General features: G+C 40.1%; 1 protein-coding gene across 5 annotated transcripts in view; it reads right to left on the bottom strand.

Annotated features, from left to right (window-relative positions):
• Positions 1–14,662, bottom strand: part of LOC117943376 (histone deacetylase 7-like) — a 44,040-nt gene extending 29,378 nt beyond the window's left edge. For 3 of the 5 annotated variants that reach the window (XM_034869462.1, XM_034869463.1, XM_034869459.1), the window contains exon 1: positions 7,990–8,334. The gene's annotated coding sequence lies outside the window, so the exon portion shown is untranslated. Of the gene's footprint in view, positions 1–6,577; positions 6,663–7,989; positions 8,335–14,451 lie in introns of those variants that run through there. The other 2 variants (XM_034869461.1, XM_034869460.1) reach the window with 2 other exon arrangements.
• Positions 14,663–14,976: the final 314 nt, after the last annotated feature.

Genomic DNA, 14,976 nt, shown 5'->3' with positions numbered 1-14,976 from the left:
GATTATACTATACACTACGTTTCTTGCCATTTGGATCCTACCATGCCAGGTAAGTCAAAGAAGCCATGACATGCCAGACAAAACATGATCTCTGAAATATTTGAACCGGTACCGCTATCTGCTGGTTTATATCTGTGCTACAAGATGTCAATGTTGAAGTTGACAAGAGTTTTTTTTTTGGGGGGCTTTGGATGCTTTTTTACTGAAATTGAAAAGAAAGTTATGCATGCAACAGAAAATACATGCTGCAGCAGAACAGTATGTATTACCAGAAGAATGTCTGTTTTCAAAGTAAATCTCTCTCTCTCTCTCTCTCTCTCTCTCTCTCAGACACAGACACACACAGACATACACAGACACACAAAATTACCAAACAAGTCAGCTCCCCTGTGAGAAAGGAAATGATCAGGAAGTCAGTAGTGCTTCTCATCTAAACAGAAAAGAAACAAATGTGGTATATTTCTAACCTGAAACTATAAAGGTCAGGCTACTTAAATTAATGTAAACGTCCTCCCAGACACACATGGTCTACACTGACCAAATTTTATTTACTAAATTGTCTGTATCTTTCTGCAGTTTTAAGGGAAAGGCTACTCTTCCACACAAATGCGTTTGGCTGAGTTTGTGTACTGACACTGAACCTACGTAGCAGTGAAGCACTGAAGCAGTGTGACTCATTATGATACAGGACACAAAACCAGCTCGGTCACAGCATGATGCATTCAAAGAGTAAACAGTCAAGGTTGCTTCCACCCTGACCCTGAAAGGTTTTAAAAGCTGATGATTGCTTTCTGTCTTCTGACCAAGACTTCAGAAGACAACATTTACAACTTACAATTGTTTTACTCTAACCTCACACAACAAAAAGAATGCAGTACAATGGTGCAGGTATTTTTAGCCAACATTGTTTTCCATGGTATGCGACCATCAATTGTGCTCTAAAATACAAGATACACATCTTAAAACTGAAAAGAAATTATATTTATACACAAAAATCTGGAGCATTTAAAAAAAAAGGAGACCTGCATCTAGATACGATCTGTGTGTGTGTGTGTTTGTGTGCTCTCCTCTCTCATTTGAGCATTGCGGTGCTAAAAATAGGCAGGGGATAAACTTCTGGTTTCTGTAATAGCACATTTGTTTCACAACCATCATCCTCTTTCTGTGTGCCTTCTGCAGCAACAACACACACACACACCTGCACATATGCATAGGCTTTACTGGTAAGTGCATGCACACAGACACACACTCCCACAGAAACAGTGACTTCCTGTTTCTAAAGTTAGTCTGCGCCATAACATCCTCTTGGTTCATTTAGCTGCTATTTTGGTTAAATGGCTTCATTGGTTCACTTCTCCAGTTTGAGAGTTACAGATGTCCTTCAGCAGTATTTATACCCACACTGTGGCCCTAAAATGTTATTTGTTTATTGTTGCTGTGAACTCCACAGTGGTATAGGATAGAGTTACTTCTGGAAGTCACACATCAGGTTAAGTGCTAGCTACTATTTGTATAAATAAACACTGGCAGCAGGCTCAAGGTTTATGCCTGCATGGGTAGATGGGCAACAAAGCAGAAAGGGCAAGAATTCAGAGACAAAATGTCATGTGAACTATAAACAAACACAATTAACATTGTTTCTAGTAAGATATCAAGCATGCCAACTTGTGCTCAGTGTAAATTTATTGGGTTTACAATCAGGCTCACACTGAGCTCTGTATTAAAGTGATGGTTGGGAGTAAATGTAAATGTAAATGTGCTGTATTTATATAGCGCTTTTCCAGTCTTAACAACTGCTCAAAGCGCTTTTACATCTACAGGGAACATTCACCATTCACACACATTCATACACTGTGGCCAGGGCTGCCGTACAAGGTGCCACCTGCTCATCAGATAAACATTCACACACATTCACACTCCGATGCGCAGCACCGGGGGCAACTAGGGGTTCAGTGCCTTGCCCAAGGACACTTCGACAATGACTGCAGGGGCGGGGATCGAACCACAAACCTTCCGATTGGCAGGCAACCACTCTGCCACTGAGCCACAGCCGCCCAGTAAATTCACCCTGGTAGCAGTAGTGGGCAGCAGGCAAGAGTTATTTTAATAAACCTCTGGTGTACTTACAAGCTTTCCAATCCATCGTTTTATCAGTATTTAACATATTTGTACTAATGTAGAAGTTTGGTATCTTTCCGGGCATTAATACATGGGTAATGTACGAGATACACAGTTGGTTCCAATAGCACCTGCACTAAGATATTCAGCTGATAACGCTAACGCACCCAATGTTAGATCCAGGTGAAAAAAAAAAAACCTCACACACACAAGCACGCACACACTCATACTAGCAATTTTATAATTTTATAACAGCTACTCCACTATACCGATCACCTTCATCAGCTCTCCCAGCCCACCACCTATCTCTCCGTCCTTTTCTCTGTCTCTCCCCCGTCCTAAGTATTAGAGGAATCCACAGCTGTTGGGGACATTCTGTCCCTCTGCTTCCGAGCAGCTGGAGTATCAATCTTTGTATGTGTGCATCCATTTCTGTGTGTGCTTGTGTGTCCATCCTACATGCGCCAAGATATTAATAGCTTGCAGTTGTTTCTTTCGAGTGTAAACAGCAGATCTTTGTGTTTGCATAAGTAAGATCAGCTTGTGCGACAGTTGAGGGTGCATGTACATGTGTGTTGGTGCATCAGTGCTGGAGTGTGTTGGTGCCAATTTATTATTAGTGCCCCTGTGTTTCTTTTGAAGGAGGACTGTGGTTCTTTGTGTTAGTTTCAGCATATGTAACCATGCCAACTTATTTTTAGTGTCACCTGCCAGTAAACACTTGTGTTATTGTGTGTAATCATGCAAGTGCACATGTTTTAGGCCATTGAGTTGCAATGCTGTTCTCTCAACATATTAATAACATCACACCACTTGTTTTTAGAAGTGTATGGCATATGTGTGTGCGCTTATAAGTGTCTTAGTAGCATTCCCAATTGCCCACACATGCTTCAGTATGTGTATGGCGTGTGTGCAAGTGGCTGTCAATAATTTTTTAACCGCATGCATATCAGCCTATACTGCCAATAACTGTGTCGACAGAAATTGGGTTAACTACCACAACGATGAGTAAGCTGATAATATAGGCTCATGCCAGTATTGGCATAAACTGTATATTGTTGACGGATAAGTAGACAGAAATTGCAGGCCATTCAGTGAAGTTCACTTCCTAAAAAATGTCCTTTTGACCAGACGCCTCCCGATACGATATTGTCATGATACTTATGCCACGATATGATATTTTTGCAATTTTAAACAAATTGCAATATTCTGCGATATATTGCAATTTATAACCTTTATTCCAACTTCAAATTTTTCCCAATTTCAAATGATGTCCCCAAAAGGAAACTCTGTCAACATCTGTTTTATCTAAAACAATACATTTCTCGGTTTGTTTATATCACTTGAACTTTATTGCTGTAAACTGGGATTGTCAAGCAGACAAACTGACCAACATATATAAATTAAAAGATCAATACTGGGCGCCTGTGTATCGTTACAGTATTGCCACTGAATATATCGCAATACTATGCTGTATCGATTCTTTCCCCCACCCCTATTGTTAGGCTACTTGTTGTGATGTATAACTGTAAAATATATCTATGTATACTATAATTCATGTGTCATATCCTACATGTCTTTTTTATGGCTGCATCTAAGGTTTTTACAATTATGGATTAATGTGCAAAGTATTTTTGAATTAATTGATTTATTGTTTTGTTATAAAATATCAGAAAATGTCAACCACAATTTCCCAGAACCCAAGGTGACGACTTTAAATTGCTTGCTTCATGTCCAGCAGTCCGAAACACAAAAGGTTTTCAATTTATTGTGACACCAAACAAAGAAATGCAGGAAATAATGACATTTAAGAAACTGGAACCTTTCAATGTTTGTGATTTTTACTTAATCACTCAAATGATTATTGAACTTTGAAAAAAATCAAATGAATTATCGAATTCATTACTTAACTATTCATTCTACATATTTTACGAACAAAATCCTTGTCAAATATCTTTGTCATGACAATAATATGTGGCCTATATTATTTGTTTTACCATTGCAATAAACTCAGTTACGCATACCACACTTCATTTCCATTTCCCCCGAGGCTTATGAAGTAACAACTTATTATGACATGACATAAGCCGTACATTCCTCCAGTTGGTGTCAACAGGACAATTGCAAAGGCAAATATGAGAGTCCTTCAACTTTTTTTTCTTTTTTTCAGAGTCATCGGTGTATTTTTGTAATGTCTCCACAACTCTCTTCAACCAAAGGTTCAGAGGTCTGCCAGTTATAAGACTTCTCTTGATGTTGTGTCCCTGAGGCGGCACGGGAAAAAAGATGAGGAGTCTCCAACTCACTGTAAAGTTGTGTGTGCATGAGAGTGTCAGAAACTAGCATGTTCTTTAGTGTGATTCTCTACCATGATTTCTCACAGCCAAAACAGACTGACAATTGAAATGGTTTCATTTTTTCTCCTGTGGGTTTCAAAGGGTCATCTTTTTCGTAGGGGGAAAACAGCTAAATATGACGCAGGGAGCTGTCATACAATTGGCATGAGACTGAAACTCTGTGTTGCCCGAGAAGAACACTCACAATATGTGTTGCTGCTCAAAGAATTGACACTCATAACTGAGCAGCTGCTCATTGTTCATACAAGAGAGTGGTAACAGTAGATTAGTGCTACACCCTCATTCAGACATTTAGTACCACACACAAATTATCACCTTGACATTGCCCTCAGTTATGCAAATTGAGGCATGAGCCGCTGTTTGACCTGACGGGAACACCAGCTGACTTCCTTTATCTGCTTCAAAAGAAACAGTAAATGATTCAGGTCAGTGGTCTGTGCACCTCATTTCCAGCTACACTACTAACATCCACCCCAACTTTATTATCCTGCCATTACCAGATGTCACCTGAGTGAATGTGGCCTTTACGAACACACACACACACACGTACCTACGCGCGCGCACACACACACACACACACACACACACACACTCACACAGACACCCACACACACACACAAATATACACACACACACACACACACACACAAACACACACTTATAGTTATATTTGTTTTTTTACATAGAAACGTCTGGCATAAAACTAGGAGGGAGGGGGGGATTTGACAGAGAGAACCGGTTCTCATGCCCACTTCCTACTCGTCGCCCGTGTATCACAATCTGTTATTGCACACTAGGTTAGAAGACTATGTACACAGAGGGGCATATTTGTTTTAAATACATCCTGCTGTCAGTAAGAATACGCTTACTGTCTTTGGGTACAAGCCTGCTTTTACTGCTGGTTTTGATAAAATTACTGTCTTTGTTTGAACTTGGTAAATTTCCCTAATACTCTCCATCTTTTGGCCTATAACTTTCACACCAACACTCACATGATCCACAGGCCGAGCGATGGTCCTGTTGCTGTGTTTTTGAGGAGCAGCTTGTATCAGTAGTCAGCTGAGTTGATCTTAAATCAGGAACAGGAAATGTGATCTGGGGCTCTGGCTGGTCCAGAACACTGTCCCTATTGTCAGTGCACTACTGTGGCACACACAGGGAAAACATTGGGGACTTTTAAAGGTTATCTGTCCTGGGAAAAGGTTGATATTCAATTTCACAACTAGACTGCAGCACAAAGGTATAGGCCTACCCAAAATGGATGTGGATGGATATGTTTGGATTATGGCCTCATTACTAAATTTCACTGTCTTTGTTGTGTTTCTTGTTAGTGAGATGTGAGCAACAATGCTCCAAAGAAAAATTCCTTGTATGTGTCCTCATACCTGGCAAATAAAGCTGATTCTGATTCTGATTAAACAAATGTCTACCTGGTGTCAATAGAGGGGCTTTTTAAACAAGTTTCTTTATCACACTTTACTCAACAAGGGTTGAATCACAAATCTAATAGATTGGAAGTGGTGGTGGAAGTTCCCTCATTGTTCATCTTAGTCAGCCATGCAGCATGCAATGTAAAAATTAAGCAATCCATTACAATCCAGATTTATTTTCTAACACTTTCTAAACAAAATGATTAATCAATTATTTAAGGAAAAACTTGGCAGATTAATTGACAATGAAAGTTTTTATCGCAGCCCTTCCAAACCTAAACTCATATTGAAATAAAAGAGAGAAAGGCATCCAAGGCAGGTAAGCATTAAAATTCCTAATTTGGGGTTCATTGAAATTTTCTGAATAAATATCGTTAAAAGACTTTTTCTTGGCCAACTCTTAAGGAAACTGAAAAAAAAAAATAGAAACTAGCACGCACCTCTCCACCTACAGTATGTGTTAAACCACACGGTGACTTGAATTCTCAGAAAAGGCTCTAAATAAACATGATCATCTTGTTTTATTAAATAACTGGGAATTTATATTACTTGGTTGCCCACTATGCAAAGTGAAACCCAGCTTTGTACCTCAACAGTAAGTCAAAACAACACTGACTGCTAGCAACCACACTGCAGTGCCACTACCTAATCATAATTAATTGCAAGCATTACCTTACAACTAGTTAGGTCAGAGCATGTTTTGAAGCTGATGCCAACTGTAGAAGCACAGAGGTGACTTATTTGGACCTCAACAGGTCTACAAGAACACAGACAGAGAGACAAACAGAACGCCCACATCTCCAGTGTTAAGATGGAAAACTAACCTTTTTTTCTAAGATGATGGTGATGAAGATTCACTTCAACCTTTACCATACGAGGCCTATTCTGTGTTAATGACTGGGACAAAGCCAAACCCATAGGCTTTGTCACAACTTGTGGAGCAAAAGGGGCTTAGTGACGGTTTGAGCAAGATGACACCAATCAGGTAGCATAAAGGGCTGGTTATTATGATCGGAGTCTTTATTCAGTGATACACTTTTGCAAACACACACACGTGCCTGGATACAGTATTTGCACACTGAGGAGACAACCATGCATTCACACAGGCAGACATTTACTCATTCAAAGCAATGATGAAATGAAATTTTACAGGCAACAGAAAGGGGCAGAGTATAGGTGGTGTTGATTCCTTTGGCATGTCCCACATGAAACTAATGTAACTGTATCCTGCAACAGCACTAAGGCTATGACCTCATCTCGTCCTAAGAGGGAACCTGGACATATGAGAACATTATTCCACGCATGGCTGCCGTTTGTATGTGTGTTTTCATTTTCTAAGGACTGAAGGGGCTTGGGTGGGATCGAACCAATTTTACGACTTCTGTCATAATATAGTGGACAAACTCACACAACACGGCTGCCCACCCCATATTCATAAAACAACCAAACATGTGTTGCCTAGTAGTGAATGAGTCAAACTTTTCAATGACGTTATGGGCAGAAATACATCTAATAGGAAATTCTAGACTAGCACGCCTTAATATCATAATTATTACCCTGATAAATATTTACCCTATTTATCAACTCAAAGTAGTCATGTTGCCTGTCAGATTATGACAATGTTTAGGGCACCTTCACAGTCGATTAGTTCAGGCAGGTATAATGATGACGAATACTATCCTCATGACCTCATGACATGTAGCTTACCCTTATTGGGATTTTGGAAATCATTATGGCCATTTTTCTAATGGTTTGTATGGCATTTCTTTAAATAAAAGGAGTACAAAATCGAACTGCAAATCTTAGCCAGGTGATCTTTTACACCTGTTGAGTTTGGACGCAAGCCAGAAGAGTTTAACACAGATTTAACAGTGTATTGTAGACAGCCAGCAGCTGATATTTTTTATCACACAAAAAGGTAAGCGACACTACCTAAGTTCAAGATGCTGAAGAAAGCAGTTATTTAGTCAATACACATTTTTAATTATAGCCCTTTTTTTAAGTATTTAGGCTACAACTTTTAACTTTAGCTTGCTAACTTACTTAGCAGAGCACGTGAGCAAATAACGTTAAAAATCGCCTACCGTTTAGAGGTGAGGTTCAAACACTACGCATTTCCAACTTCATTCGACACCGGAGGGTCTGACAGCCAGTTTAAGGTAGAAACAGTCAGGAAAAGGACGGATTTAAAAACTTCGTCCGACTGTCTATCCTAATCTATCCAGAGCTGAAAACAGAAAGCTAAGCCCGGTGTTGCATCGAGGCACTTCAAAATGTTTCGGTGATTAGACAAGAGATAGACTGTTCCCCCGTCACCGAAAGCTGCTCTCCACTTGCCTCTCTCCTTCTCACTGAGTGTCGGTGGTGAAACTGCTGATAATACTGCTGGGAGTATCACTTTCATCCGCGAGTGTGCTGCTGGTGTGAGGGCTCCATCTGCTGAACTCAGCTGGGTAAGGATGCTCTGTGTGTGTGTGTGTGTTTGTGTGTTAGGGTTTCACGATATTGACAAAATGTGATATTGCGATATCGATTATGAATATTGCGATATTGATATTCATTTAGATATTTTTAAATGTAAAGTTACAAAGGTTACGGGAAAACGCATACAAATTGATTAACAAATCACACAAGTGTTCTTACAACACAAGGTTTATTTCAACTGACAGTCATATTGGACTGGTAGGCCTACAACAAGAAAAAATAAATAACAAACATGTTTTCCTGATTATACAGTAGCCTATATATAATAAACAAAGAGAACAGGACTAAACTTTTCTTTCGCTTCTCCGATATTGTTCCATTTTGTTGTCTCTATCAATTTATTCACTTACACTGTCACTCTGTTGAAATATGCAGCCACGTCCCATGGTACACTCTATAGGATTTGTCATGTGGTGGACCCATGTACTGGCGTGTATGCACGTACCTTGTTTTTTTAAAGTTTATTCTTATTCTATTTTTTACAATGTTTAACCTCACTTTTAAACTTTATTTAAGTACACATTTAATAAGTACTTTACTTAGGCTATTTTCATTTTATTCCACTTACTAAATATTGAACTTGCAGTGCTGCCTGTTCTCACATGTCCTCTCCCAAACTGAACTCTGACTGTCTACATTATCATTACAGTTTGCTCATCTTGCTTGTGGCCAAATCCACCCTCTGACAAAACAAAGTAAACATCATTCCATCCTTTAAGATAAACCAATCTGGAACTAACCACCAGCATGTAGTTAAACTGAGTCCGTCTTTTATTTCATATGACCCAGGGCAGTCCTGGTCAATAGCTTTGCTCAGTTGAACTGTGTACCTAAGGGGGAAATTACGGCCTGAATTTTAAAAAAAATGCTATCAATAAAACTCAGTCTAATTTCTACAACTGTATGTCTTTTCCTTTTGTGCTCTTGGCAGGACATGACAGTTCATCCCCCAGTCACGGGTTTGACTGTGTCCTGAATCATTTGAGATTCTCAAAGCAAATTAGATTTCTGGCAGATCTTCCATTTTGAACAGCACATGCTTGAGACAGAGCCTCTTCTATTTGGAGATGTCAAAAGTGCTTGGTAATTGTTGCTGCTTAAGTTCCATTTTTATTTAAAGCCATTTGTTATCTTCATGTCATCTAAATATCTATTTATTTATTGTTTTGTTATGGCCTTTACAAATATGGTCGAGAGCCGTCATCAACACCTCATTATTCATAGCTCTGTCAACTGGTCTCTGAATCTTCGCTCCAAGGTTATGTAAGTTACATGTTGAAATAATGTACAATCTAAATGATACTTGTAGGAGCTGATATCTAAAAGCAAGTACCAACTCTGAGAAGCAAAATAAAGAAAGTAATAAAGTCTATCCATGGCTCTAAAGTTGAATGCTGTACTGTTAGGGATACTATGTCACCAAGTACATTTGAATGCACATATTTGAAGTGCCTAATAGCTGATTATGAAATGAAATACAGCCTTTCTGTTTCTGTTACTATCATCATCCTCATCATCATCCTCATCATCATCATCATCATCAAATATAAATAGAGTTCTTTCTTCTTATCTTCCCCCCTTCACACTATTTCTACACTGCTGGGTAGCATGTGAGATGTTGGATGTGTGTGGGCATGTGGGCCTGAGTGGATCATAGAGAGAGGGACAGTCATTAGATCGCTCAGTTAAAACCCCTCAGTGCAACGAGCGTCTGAGTGAGATGCTTTGGACTCCAAGGTAGAGTTTTGTGGCCAGTAGGGCTCACTCCTCTTCCAGTCACAGGAAGCCAGTAGGAATGAGAGGAATGCAGTCAGGCAATACGGTGATGGAGGGAGCAGCAGTTGCAGGGCAGATATCCAAAATGAGTAAAAGAAAAGGAGGGACAGGCAAAAGATAGGGAGAGTGAGAAAATGATTATAGAGAGAAAAGGTTGGGGCGCAAATTATTAAGATAAGCAATCAGGCATGCCGCCAGAACCGCATGGCCACGCTCACATACCTTAACGAACATCTAGTGGCAGCTTTTGCAGTTGCATGCGGTGCAAGCATAATTGTTCGCTCTGATATTGACAGTTTGATGTGGATAATGTGCGTGATATTGGAGATTCCACTGACGGAAATGCCACAGTACATTATTGTGACCCGTGGAATGTGTGGAGCTATCAGTCGCACAGCTTTCCTAGTATTGGGTGGAGGGTGGGGGTCCAAAAAACAAGAATTTGTTATTTTACTATGTCGGGGATTATCCTACTTTACAGACACATACATGCATGCAGAGACATGCACCGACATGTAGACAACAAACCCAGACATGCACCTGAACAGACGCGGACAGCCATATTTCTCTTTGTCTCTGTCTCTTTGGCTTATTTTAGCTAATTGTTTTGGTTTTACTGCAACTTTACTGTATTGATTCAGTTCCACTGCTCTCATCAACACTGGGGCCAGCAGCAGACAGATGTTGTTTTTTTAACTCTTATAAATCCACTGTACACTTTCTTCTAAGTATCAAAACGCAAACAGGGAAAGTTAGAGATAGCTGGTGAAAATATTAAGCTATTAAAGAGCCAAATCCCTCTGTAGTTGGTGGAGACCAAAACATGTTTGCCACAAAGTCTTTATAAGCAGATGATATGTCAAAGTTGTGTTTTCAACTCGTTCCACTGTCCAAAAGTGACTAAAAAAAACGATTCATACAGCTTTAAATCACCAGTTAATGTAAAATGCAGAAAAGAGAAAAAAAATTCAACTAAACACGTATCTACAGATCACTGCCTTGTTGCGAACATTTAAGAAAAAAGCTCCTTTGCATATGTAAAACAGTGGTTGTAAAGTATGTGAACTCTGCATAACAAAAACCATTGTGTGTGTTCAGGTAAGCCACGCTAAGCTCCTGCTAGCAGCGGTGCGGTAACTTTGAACCGAGAAGGCTGCTCACCGTTATGGGTTGCCTCTGAAGCCTTTCCATTCCCAACAGCAAAGCAGAGTCAACCCACAGAGGGAATAAATAGCACTCAGCGCTCACCTAGTTTCTCTTGAAACTGACTGTGATGCTGGAAAGTGTTGCTTTACAACGCCTTCACACTCCTGTGTGCACACGTGTGGAAAAAGGTCAAAACATAGAGTTTAGAACAGAGTGTACCGCTTTGAAAAGGTTTGTGGCATGCCTTGCATGTCAAACTGAATACACCTGCGAGGTGGTGATTTCACTTAAGTTAATGCTAATTTAGAAAAATTCTACACCTAAATTATACAGGAATTAAGAATTTTTATTGAGAGAAACAACCCAAATTAATGAAACAAACAAGACATTTTTAAAATTCATGGAGACATTTAACTCATGGCCTGGATGATAATGTAAAGTGGAAAGGCAACAACTTCATATATTTATATGTTCTGCTAAAAGTCCATCTATGTACAGTCCTTTCTGAAACTTGTTAAACTGCTTCCTTCCTGACGGTTTCTTCCTACACAATTAAACTTCCCCATGGCAGTTGCATCTACTGTAAATTAGACCAGATTCTTGCAGTAAACCTACTTTTCCACTAGGGGGTGTTGCACAAATAAATGACTGCAACTATTGTTAGTTTATAACAACAGTCTGTTCAGGTGTAAGCGATCAAAGTCAAGTCTTACTTTTAGCCGCTCATTAGTATAATGATCAGTATCTCGAGTTCCTTCTTCACTTCTCAGTGGGTACTGTGATGAAGAACCCTCTTAAAAGGGCAGTTCAGCCCAAAATCAAATCATGCCTACAGTAAATGTAAATGTGCTGTATTTATATAGCGCTTTTCCAGTCTTAACAACTGCTCAAAGCGCTTTTACATCTACAGGGAACATTCACCATTCACACACATTCATACACTGTGGCTGGGGCTGCCGTACAAGGTGCCACCTGCTCATCAGATAAACATTCACACACATTCACACTCCGATGCGCAGCACCGGGGGCAACTCGGGGTTCAGTGTCTTGCCCAAGGACACTTCGACAATGACTGCAGGGGCAGGGATCGAACCACCAACCTTCCAATTGGCAGGCAACCGCTCTACCACTGAGCCACAGCCGCAGTAAGTCTATATTGTTTTGGTGTGACTTGCCCAGCTTTGGAGATAATGGCCGCAGAGATGTCTGCCTTCTCTTGAATACAAGGGATCTCAACGGCACCCGGCTTGTGGGGCTCAAAGCCTCAGAAAAACCCCAATAGCAATGTCTCTTAAATGCATGACCTGGTTACACAAGATAATCCATAAACTATTTTCTTTCTTCCGAACTAAAACCGCCAGCGCAAAAGGACGCATGCTCATGGACGAGAGGCTCGTCCTCCACGGCTGAGCTGTAACTGTTAACTACTGTTAGCTCACAGAGAGGTATCGGGTTCAGAGACCCTGAGAGAGGGAAAGTTACGTCCCTGAGGGCCACTCCCAGCTGACTGGGACTTCTTAACCTGTTGCCCTTCGACCTTTACAAACCAAACAAACCCAGAGTATGAAGATTTATCACTATGACAAAAATATAGACCATTAAGTTTATCAAGCTATTTATTAGGTTTGGCTGCTTATACTGATTTCTTTGCTCTCCCCTAATAAAATTAAATATGGCTTCAGGTTTAAATATGTTTGTTTTCTTAACTAATCAATAATTATTTAGTCTATGAAATGACAGCAAAAAAAAAGGCCACCACCAGTTCAAGATCATCTTTAAATGTCAGTTTTGTCCGATCAATTGTCTAAATTTAATTCACGGTCACAGAAGAACTTTGAGAAGCATGAACCACTATATTGGAATCAACTTTCAGAATGATTGCTCATTCATTTTTTGTCTAACAACTTATCGATCATGTGCAGCTAATAATTTCAGCTCTCATTCTTACTACAACAAACTAATAATCAGATCATCTGAGGCACAGCTGAGTGATAATGCTAAAACTTTGAATTCCAAGAAATAAAACAAGCATAAATACGTTTGGACAGGGTGGAAGGGTCCTTTTTTATCAGCATTAAAATCTCTAAAACAGGAATTTGTGTTCAACGCAGGGACAAGGCTAAACAAACCATGAATACTATCATTATTCCCCCATTATTTTCAGAGAGAACACAGAGGACTTACAGTCTGATTTATAGCCCAACAAACCACGTAGACAAGCCTTTTAAAATGAAGCAGCACGGGAGAGTAAAAATAGAGCAAAAGTTTAGTGTTTTGGGTGAGAAAGGCTGAGAGCAGCATTTAATCTTAAGCAGCAAGATTTATGTACTGTGCACAAAAACAAGAAAGGGGGAGGTGAAAAGCTAAACCTGCTATTTATAGAATCTACTAAATTTGTACGTATGTTTTGTCATTTCTAATAGAAAAAGAATGTTTTTAACATGTGATGTACAGAGCTGGTTCAGATTTCTATAAGAAATGTGTCCTTGGGCAATAAAAGTATGCATGCAACAAGCAAGAATTGACAACATTACCATGTCAACATTTCTTTTCAGTTTTTGCTATCCTTTTTTAAATATACAATTTATTTCAATACAGAGGATAGTCAATGTTAACTCTCAGTGTCAACCAAACATTTTTCCAGCCTTTTCCAGAACAAATTCTCACTCTCATCTCTGTCTCTCTATACTTGTCTCCCTAAGCATTGCAGTGTGAGGGACCGTTGTTGTGCGTCTCCTTCATTCTTTGCACGTTAATACTTTTCCTGGACGGACTAGCTCTCGGAGGCTGTTTCCAATTTTCTCCCCTTTCCCTGTCCTGGGAGTGATATCGATATCAATGTAAAGGTTAGCAGCTAGACTGAATCCAAAGCAAACCCTAGCTTCTCACAGCCGAAGCCAAACAGAGCTGACCATCTGTCGGTAGTAACAGTAATGATGAACCAAAGCAACAACAAGAATCTTCGCTTTGGGCAAAACTGTGTCCATATCTGCCCAAATCCTCTCTTAAGAGGATAACACAAACAGTATTACTTCCATACTTTCCTGGTGATATACAGATATTGATGGACACATTTATACGCAGTTCTTACACTTGTTCACAAATAGATATATTATGTGCAAATGTGGAACATCACCTACCGGTTTTGGGCATTGACATCCAGTGAGAGGTCCCTCGGTGCTCCCACAGACGTTCAGTCAATCACAGAGGCAGCAGTCAGACAGGGTGGGAGGGTTGGGGTGAAGATAGATCCTGCTTTGACAGGGGAGTGGTGCTGCAGCGCTGGAGCCCGGCTGTGCACTGACAAAGGGAGTCACAGTCAACTGCTTGACACAACCCTCTGACTTTTTGTGCCTTGCACGTCCTTTAATGTGAGCTCTCTCTCTCTCACTCTGTCTCTCTCTCTCTCACTCTCTCTCTCTCTCACTCACACACACACACACACACACACAAACACACACTCACTCCACCTAAATCTTTCTTTCAAAGAAGTCAGAGTTGCTCTGCCCTATCAGCCCTCTGTAACTTTTTGTAAGTGCTGCCCCTACACCAGAAGCTCTGATGGATTGATGGAGGAGGTTTGTGTGTGTGTGTGCGTGTGTGTTTGCGTGTTTGCGTGCATGCGTGCATGGGAGAGAAAGGGAGAGCGACAGAATGTGTAGTCG

This window comes from Etheostoma cragini, chromosome 4 (genome assembly GCF_013103735.1).
Source record: "Etheostoma cragini isolate CJK2018 chromosome 4, CSU_Ecrag_1.0, whole genome shotgun sequence".
Classification (NCBI taxonomy): Eukaryota; Metazoa; Chordata; class Actinopteri; order Perciformes; family Percidae; genus Etheostoma; species Etheostoma cragini.
This window is presented reverse-complemented; position numbering and strand designations above follow the sequence as displayed.